Here is a 9,836-nt window from a genome sequence, read left to right as displayed (position 1 = left end):
AGCCTCAACTGAGATAATGCATGACTGATATGTTGAACTTCACATATTGCTCTTAATTCACACAGCTTTCTAAGGGATTACGAAAACAAATAGAACTCTAGATTTAGTCAAAGTCTCAATCTTGCTCCGCTTCACATAAAAATACATAGAGAAGAAATTTCTGCTACACTAGTCAGTCTTAAAATCATCCCAGTCAAGACTGGAATTGAAACCTTGACAAATTGCCCAGTATTTTGTGATGTCAGCATTTGCGCTTTACCTTAACCTTCTTAAAAATATGTAAAATTTGTAAAATATTTACTTTCAGTCTTTTAAAAACTGGTTTCTGTTGTTCACAGAACAAATATGATGGAAGATACAAGATCCTTAAAAACGGATTTGATGATAAAGAACAGCTGTACAAAGGTAAGACTTGTGACGAGTTAGTGGTGGAAGAAGTCCTCACATCCTTTACTTCAGTAAAAGTAGTAATACTACAAAATAAAAATACTTGTTTACAAGTAAAAGTTCTGCTTTCACAATGTTACTTACGTAAAAGTACAAAAGTACTGGCTTCAAAAAATACTTAAAGTACTAAAAGTAAAAGTACCTTTTAAGCCGAGTAGCACATTTCATATTAGTGTATGTCATATTGGATTATAATGCTTATAATTTGAGGTACTGCTGAGGATTTTGTGGATTTCCAACTAGGTGTCAATAAAATCAATTGTGTTTTGTGTAGTTAATATGATTCTGAAAAGGAACTAGTAACTAAAGTCATCGGATAAATGTAGTAGAGTAAAAAGTACAATATTTGCCTGTAAAATGTGGCGAAGTATGATGCAGCAAAAAATTAAAATACTCTAGTAAAGTAGATACCTCAAAACTCTACTGAAGTACTATACTTGAGTAAATGTACTTAGTTACTTTCCACCACTGTGACCAGTGTTGTAGTCGAGTCACTAAACCTCAAGTCTCGAGTCCTCGGTCATCCAAGAATAGTCTGAGTCGAGGTCGAATCGAGTCCGAGACATCAAGTTCTACACAACTGACACAGCTCTCTCCACATTTTAATATATCAATACCAATATATATCAGATATTTTCAATATCTTATGCCAAATTATTATGGCTTATTACAAAGAGAGGTCAGTCCTCATGTCTAACTTCCAAGTCCTTATACAGTCAAGTCAAGTCGAGTTGAGTCACTAGACCTGAAAATCAGGACTTGAGTTGGACTTGAGTCAGATTTAAATACCAAAAATTGTTTTCCATGGTTAACAAAACCAGCTTAGTAAAGCAAGCAATAAGTTCTCCAACCTAAATGACAACATACATCATTTGTCCCTTCTTTAGAACGTAAAACACAATATTTCACACAGAAATTAAACATCAGGAAAGTCTTGTGTTGTTTGACCCATCCATTCACCCAAACCTCCTCCTACAATGGACTACATCTAACTATAACACATAACTGTTGGTGTTAATAACCTGCAGGCACAAACGCCATATGGGCTTGTTTTTGCAGGAGGAAAGTTTCTCGTGAGGATAAACAGCTAAAATAGAGAAAAACAGACATTTTTCTCCCAGCTACTTTTTAACTGTGAAAAGTGGCTGCCATCATAAATTGATTTAAAAGACTAATTTGCATATGTATTTGCAAAATATACACTGTTTGTGTACATCTGTCTCCAAGTTGGAGCAGCGGCTGCTCAACATAAAGTCAGAGGCAAGGTGAATGCGCTGAACCACATACACACAGGGTGCTTGACAAAGCCTCACATGTATGATATTTTGAGAGTCTGAAGGTATGACAAAGCTGAGTGAAACTTGTTCATCACCCCCCTCACATGTCTCTTTGTCTTTGTGTCTGGCAAACACACTTATAAGCTCCTTCTACCCTGCAGCCTGATACACCTGCCTGCACTGCAGGAGGAGTATCGTGTTTCAGCAGTGAGGCAATGCCCGACCAATGAGCTGCAGTGAGAACGGTTAGGGAGCATGGTGGGAACTCTCCTCCCATCTCTCCTCTGTCTACCTGGGAACCGATGCTGCCTCAGGGAGGGGCCGCCCAGCCACCCGCTGTCTGAATGACCACCAAACAAAAACCCTCACCAACAGGTGAGTTACACGAGTCAGTGTTGGTTTTTCTCTAGTCTATTCTTTTCCCCTGCCCCCATAATTTTTTTCATTCATTGCTGGCACACTGCTTTACATTTTGGCAGTACTGAAAAAAAAGAAGGGACACAGAGAGAGAAACAAAACAGTCAAAGTGTGGGAACTTTTCCTTGTTCCTTTTTTCTTCTTCCAAAAGCTTTTATCAGTATTAACTCTGCTTACACAGGTATTTGTGCACCTGTGGAACTGGATTAGAGGATCAGCTTCTTCATTATGAGCAAAAATAAGCATTGTGGGTTATTTTTTGTTTCAGATTTATGGCTGAAAACACATTTAATCCTCAGATGAATGGTTGTAAAAGCTTAGATTTTCAAAGAGAACTGGGTATTTTTGTTTCATTTTAATAAACTGCTTTAGTTCATCAAGGTCAAGAAGGACTGCTGATGCAAATCCAAATTTCACATTGTTTTATGACTTTATGTTTTTATTTTGAAGCAGTATGAATTAAGACATAATGACTTATGTCTGATAGATTACCTTTCTGATTACAGCTAATTCAAAGGCTATTTTCCTCAGAGCTGAACCACCAAAATGCCTTAAGATGATCCAACAAATCCAACAGTGCCTCCCTCAGTGCAGAAAAGAGTAATGCCTTACTGAGGTAACATCCAGTCTTTACATCTTCTGTTTGTTTATAACTGAATGTGAAAAGGTTTATAGGTTGAAGGTTAAGAGAATCATAAAACACAACATAAATTATGCACCAGCTGAAGTCATCGTTCTGCTGTCAGGTTTGAGTCAAGCTGAAAATAAATAAATATCCCTTTGTAGGATTAAGCTGAACATTCAAAAAGCAGGTACAGAGCAGTCCAGATGTTCTTCTGCATACAAGAGCTTGGAGGATGAAGGATTATTAGACTGATCATAGTTTCATTAATAGGATCACGCTGGTAACACACTGATTATTACTTATTCATAGTGAATCACATTTTTCAAAATTTAGAGGCTTTGGCTCATGTTTGGATGTTTTAGGACTAGGTGTGTTCACAGTGTCAAAATAATCTATGATGCTGTTACCTGTATGATTCAGTGACTTTTCAGAGTTGATTAGGTTCAGTCTCATAGTCTGTATCTCAAAATTAGGCAAAAGTACTTGTCACAGACAGCTGGCAAATTAAAAGAAAAACCTGAATGCTTGATACAGTGAGGGGATCCAATGGTTCTGTGATGATGCGAGGACCATTTTGCTGGCATGCTCTGAGTCCACTTGTCCCCTCAGTGGGAAGTTTCACTGTAAATCAAGATAAAGTTGTTCTCAGTGATCACCTTTATTCTGTGGTGAAACATTTCGATCCTGATGGGAGTAGTCTCAACGAGGATGACAGGGACTCCATCCTCAGGGCACAAGGGGTCACTGAATGGTTTGATGAGAATGAAGATAATGTGAATCATATGCTGTGGCCTTCACAGTCACCAGATCTCAACCCAGTTGGATACCTACCTATGGGAGATTTTAGACAGCGTCTCTACCACCATTGTCAAAACATCAGATGAGGGATTATCTTTTGGAAGAATGCTGTTCATCCCTCCAGTAGAGTTCAGAGACTTGGAGAATCAATGCCAAGGTGCACTGAAGCTGTTCTGGCAGCACATGGTGGTCGAGCACCTTACTGTGACATTTTATGGTGGCTTTTCCTTTCACTTGTCAGCTGTCTGTATAATAAAAATAAACACTTAAGCTGCATATGCATAAAGATTATTTGCAAAAACAACTTGACTGGAAACAGTGCTGCTAATTAAAACAACCTTAGAGGTTGCATTGATGTAGGCATGTTATTTAAGGTAGTGGAAGCCCAGTTTTTATCTGTCATTGCAGTGTTGGTGAGGTAAACAGTAGAAGTACAGCATTCGAGTTACAAAGTAATCCATGATTGTGCTAGAACACTCTGCGTTGACAACACAGCAGTGTTCACATTGGTCGAATACATTCTTAATGGCCAATGAAGCCCAACTCAAAGTATCACAGTGGTACAAACTTAAATGTATGTGTTTGTGTAAAAGTGTGTGATCCTCCCACCATGTGTGATAGCAGAATAGACACCAGTGTGAAAGAATCTTCCCTCTTCTTTTACTACAGCTCCCAAAAGAGCTGCGGCATCCACTTGACTGTCCAATAAAAACAAGTCAGTGGCTGACATTGCACTTCATTTAACAATGCCTGCCCTTTCCTTTGCCTCCTATGCCACTGTCATCTACAGGGACTTGGCTTTGTTGAGACATTGATGTTATCCATAAACCCAAACCTCAGACAACAATAGATGGGTTGCTGTGTCCTGGACACAGTGTGTTTTGTGTTGTATAAGCAGGTGCTTTCTCATGCTGCATTTGGCAGGAAGAGAAATGTCCTGTAGCTTTTTTTATTGCAGTATGTCCTCTCGCTAAACTTGAACTGAATTTAGCAGTGGCTCTTTTTTCGTTTTTATTTTATATTTTGGAAAATGTAAGATCGGTTTGCAAATCCAAAACATAAAATGGGTAATAATCTTAAAAATGGGCATGAACCTACTATAATTAAAAGAACCTTCTTACATTACCATATTCTTGTATAAGTCTAGCGCTGACCATATCCAGACTTTAAAATATCTTGAGGTGTGTTTTATTCTTCATAAAAATCCTCCATTTTGAAGGAATGAAACTGAAGTTGGTTGTCACAGAGATTACACAACAAGAGTAGACAACCCGGTTAAATAATCTCAGTGGTGAGTGTGTAAATGGCTCAGTTGATTTGGCTGGGGTGAGAAGGATGTGCGCTCTTCAGAGGCTCATTCGCAGTGAAGTGTCAGGTGTTAGAGTCGGGTTTTGTCCAACAATTCCCCAGGGCAGCACTCACAGTGGGCCATGACTTCATGCTGGCTTGTTTTTGACTCCTTTGACTCCGGGAGGAAACACAGGAAGCTGAGGAGCTACAAACCCACTGTGACTGTTATTTAGACACAGCTCATTTATTCTTGCACATAATAAAAACAGGCTTTTACTGGCTAAAAATGTTTGAAGAGGGTACTGTCATTTGTGTGTGTGTTCTTTTGCTCTGTGTTTTCGAAGTGGTATATTGCTGGTATCAGTAGCAGTGGAAACAAACAGCCTATTTATTCTCCCTGTTTCAACTCTGTTTTCATACTTCATCCCACTTTTCTGTGCTTCTGGCTGGTCTCTTCCTCTCTTTTTGTTCTGTGTCGTTTGGTCTTTACAGCAGGTCTACAGAAGGACATGTTTGCTCACTCTTTCACCAGAAGGGACTGGCAGAAAACTGGCAATCACAATGAGCAAATATGTCCATGCAAAGTCACCCCTACAGAGGGAAATTGTCTGTTGTTTGTTGGCGTGTAGAGTGAAAGAGACAGTTTGTCCAGTGTCGTGCAGGACTTGATTAGATAAGACAAATGGTAACGGTCATTGAAAAAGAAAAAGAAACTACTGATATGCTTTAAGTCTTTAGAAAAACATGCATTGTGTGTGGAGTTTAAAACTGTACAGCTATTGCATGATATCTGTTATCCAGAATGACACATACAGGCTTTTTTATTTAATCTGATGCTACTATCAACACCACAGTAAATAAGCATTTTTACGCTGCTAGAGCTAGGCACAATTTTTTGTCCTGTTTCCTAAAGCTACAACATGAACTACAAATGCCTGGTTGCAGCAAACTGTACAAAATGCAGCTTCCAGTCAAAAGCTAGCATTAGGTGACTACGAGCGAATTTGGCAGTGCAATAGAACACTGCTTACGTGACATAAAGCATTAACTTTACACAATGCTCAATTTAAAATCATATTAATTCAATATAAAAGTATGGCCAGCTTGAGTCCAACACTATTACAGAAATAGTGTTAGATCAGTGGAGTGCCCTTGGTTAGGTTTAGACAAAACCAACATAGGGAAAAATCAGTGGTAGAATTGAAATTGCTACTTGGTTATGGTTGCGTGAGATCTCTTTGTGAGCTCTTTGCTTTGTTTACAGCTCGTTAGCTCCTCACATGTTGACGGAGCACTCGCGTATGCGCAGTTGAGTTTTGCTACCTCAGAATCAGCAAAAAGTTACAGTCATTTGGAGTTTCTAGGGCAACATTTTTAACTAATATGTGGGTCTAGTGTTTTTTAACCTTTAAATGGTAGTTGTATAAATCACACTGTACGACTTTTAATTTCTTAATCAAATTAGAGCTTCTACAAACACAGTTTCTCTACTTGCAGAAGAGTAGAGTATTACTGCAAACAGGACGTTGATCTCAAGCCGGTTAGAGAGCAGTTCAGAGAACTTTGCTTTCACTTATCCCCACCATGCCAACCCCTCCTGATGTCACCTCAGGCTAAAATATAGCTTTTACTCCTGCTGTTTCACCTTCTCATATTTGACCATCCTCTCTTCCCCTGCTGTGGGCCAAGCTGCCATGTAAGGAGCTTGCTCTGTGGAAAGAAGGTCTCCACAGGTAAGAGCGGCCTGAGGACAAGCTCTCCTGCTGGGCTGTGACACAAGCTCACACTCTGCCCCTCTGGTGGAAGCCAGCATCCTTCTTTTACAGTCAAAGCACATATGCAGACATTCTCACACACACATGCTAGAAGGGAAAATACAACCTGTTGATTGCTATGTTTATGAATGCCTGTGATGTTTTTGTTTGCTCTCTCTGCATGAGCTCTTGGGTCACCCACCTGCTACCATAAGCCTTATTATCATGTCCAAACGACTAAAAGAAGAATCTATAGATGTGTAAAATGCACAAAAACAAAGTATGCTTTAGAGTAACATGCTGTGTTACTCTTTGTTCTTTTTCCCTCTCCTCCTGCCCACGGTCACAGCAAGACACGGTCGGGTTGGCGAAGGGACAGAAGCAGAACTCAGATATAGACAGCCACGCATTCAGGCGCTTCCTGCTGCGGCTTGCTTTCTGTCTGAAGCTATTTCAGAGGTTATTGATGTGTCTGCCAACTGGGAGCTTTCTAAACAACTACCCTGCTGCAACAGGTTACAAGTCCAGCTTCCCGCTCATTAGGCTCTAATTGATTGTAATCTGGCCTTTGAGAAGTACTGGTCCTCTGTGTGGTTGTTCTGCACATGTGAGCGCCCCCACTGTCCCTTCTGCTTGTCCACCTCACTCACCAGCAGGGTCTGGAGAACAGACACAATTGGCCCTCTCAGATGGAATCATTAAAGTGGGCAGGATAGCATGAGTTCTTTCATACATCAGGCCTCTGTGGACCAGCTTGAGACAGGGACAGTGGCCACTCTGCTTACCCAGTGGGAGAGCCCCATCCTGGGCAAGCTATTGTTGGCCTCACCCCTCGACTGGCTTCCTGCAGCTCTGGCTGCATTGGCTTGATTTGTATTCCAAGGTCCTGGACTAAAGACAGCCATGCAGGGGAGCTGGGTCAATATTGGTTTTGAGAACTGGAGGAAAAATGTCAAAATGTTAAATTCTATTGACTTCCCCCCACTGCTATTTGTTTCTGTGGCGAAAGGCCTAGTGGGCCATTAGTGTAAACAGGGCTTTGTCTTAGGGCTCAGCTTCCAGCAGGAGGCTCATAGAACAAAACCCAGAGATAGTGAGTCTGGTCTGGCTTAAAAATGGCTGAGCTGTGGGGCTGAACAGAGAGAGACCTTAAAATGACAAAGACAGATATACAGAAAATTATTTTGTTGAGGTACATCTTTGCAAATGATTGCTGTAAGCGCTTTTTTTTGACATTTGGAAAGAGATGTACCACTGATTGAGTGCTCCAAGCTGATTATGACCATTCTTTAGTTGCTTTATCAAAAGTTAAATATCAAGAGGATAAATCATATGACATTCTGTGAGTATACATAATATTGGGAATGAGGAATTAATGTCTTCAACCGCTTCCTGTAAAGATGTTCTAAGCTTTTTAGTTTCATGTATGTAATGACTGTCTTCATGCAAATTTCCCCTATGTGTCTTTGTTCAGAGATCCACTGAATAAAAGTGAGAAGCATCTGTTTTACAGTGGTGCATCTCTCTCCCTTTCTTCTCTGATTTCTCTCTTGTCTCTTTTAGCCCTCAAGGAATATGGGATTCTTTTTAAAATGACTTCCGTTAACATAGAGTCATAAAACTCTTCTCCTTGAGGGTGTTCACACCCTTGGTTCTTTGCTTTCTCTTTTGGTCCTTCCTACTTTCTTTTAACTACAGTATTTCCCCCTAACTTCATTATGTTGCAGGTCTTTGTGCCACAGCAATAAGTCATTTCCTCCATGGGCAGACAGGGAGGGGTGGACCATGGAAACACTGAGGAAAAGCCATACAAAGGTCTGAAGGGGCACTTCTTACACTGAAAACCGTAAGTGTAAGTATGTTTTTGTTAAAGCTTTTGGTTGTAAAACCCACACCTCAGCATGAATTTATGTTGCAATCTACTCAGTAGTATTTCAGATGTAACCAAATATATCTGTGATGAATTACTACTCAAATTGCTCCATGTGTATTTAGTTCTATTGATAGCATTTAGCTTCAGTCATACTGCTAACAATATGCGTGTGAAATCACACATTATTGTAAGCTGACACTGTTTTCTCTTTAGGGACTAAAAGACTATCAAAGACTGCAAAAGCATTCAATCTACAGTTACTGGCACTTTTTTCTAAACTGTGCCATAAAGTAGCCAAATCAGGTTTACTTTGCGCCCCCACCTACCAAGCAAATAACATTTTAATTGCTTGATTGCATTAGAAGATGTACTTTTATGTCTTTGATTTGCACCTACAAAGTGCACTGTTTAATAAATGAAACAGATCAAGAAAGGAAATGTAAGGATGTTCCTCTCCCTCCGTGTTGGTTTGATGACATTGGCAATGCAATGACATGCTGTTGCAGCAGCTAATGAAGTCTTGTTTTGAAAACAAAACAGCATGTGCATGCAGTGTTTGTGTGTGTTGCTGTGTATAAAAGAATTTTTTCTAGCCAGGTCAGTAGGTTTACTCAATCTCTGTGGCCCACTGGGCACCTGTCCTCTGCTGACACAGCCGACAGTAGAACCAATAAAACCGTCCTGTCCAGTTTGTGTCCGTGTCCCTGTCCAAACCAGCTGGTTTGAATTCCTGCATAACACAGATAACTTCACCTACAGTCATTTAAATGAGAGTGCTGGGTATGCATTTATGCAAGTGTACAGCAAGTTCTAAAGGTTTGCTAGAAGCTGTCTGTACATTTATCATAGTTGCACACACCAACTTCATGCAGTGAACAATGATCAGTCTCACATGTTCCATATCTGCTTGAGCATGTACAGATCATTAACTTACAGACATGCCTCCAGAATATTAAACATTGACATATAAAGCCTTCTGAACTGTGTAGAGTTGTTATGACCAAAAGTTATATAGAAAGAAAAATAGCATTAAAAATATTCTGCAGCACTGATGAGCAGGCATGTGGGAGAGTTTCCAGTCATGCATCAGCCTTGTGGACAGTGGGAAACTTAACTTGTTTAGTTAAAGTACCTTGACGTAAAATGAACTCAGGTGGTCATATTTTGTGTACCGCTCATACTTTTATGTTATCTACCCAGAGGAATTCATTATATAAGAAATGAGATTTTAGTAAATAATTTTCTTCAAGGAGACAATTGAACTTGCCTAGCTGCACAGCTGATAGTAATCCACCTGAGTATAACTGTGCACAGAGAGATCTTTGACTTTTAGTTCAATTCTGTCTTACATAAAG

The sequence above is a fragment of the Monopterus albus genome, unplaced genomic scaffold (assembly GCF_001952655.1).
Source record: "Monopterus albus unplaced genomic scaffold, M_albus_1.0 scaffold6.1, whole genome shotgun sequence".
NCBI lineage: Eukaryota > Metazoa > Chordata > Actinopteri > Synbranchiformes > Synbranchidae > Monopterus > Monopterus albus.
Note: the sequence above shows the minus strand (reverse complement) of the source record.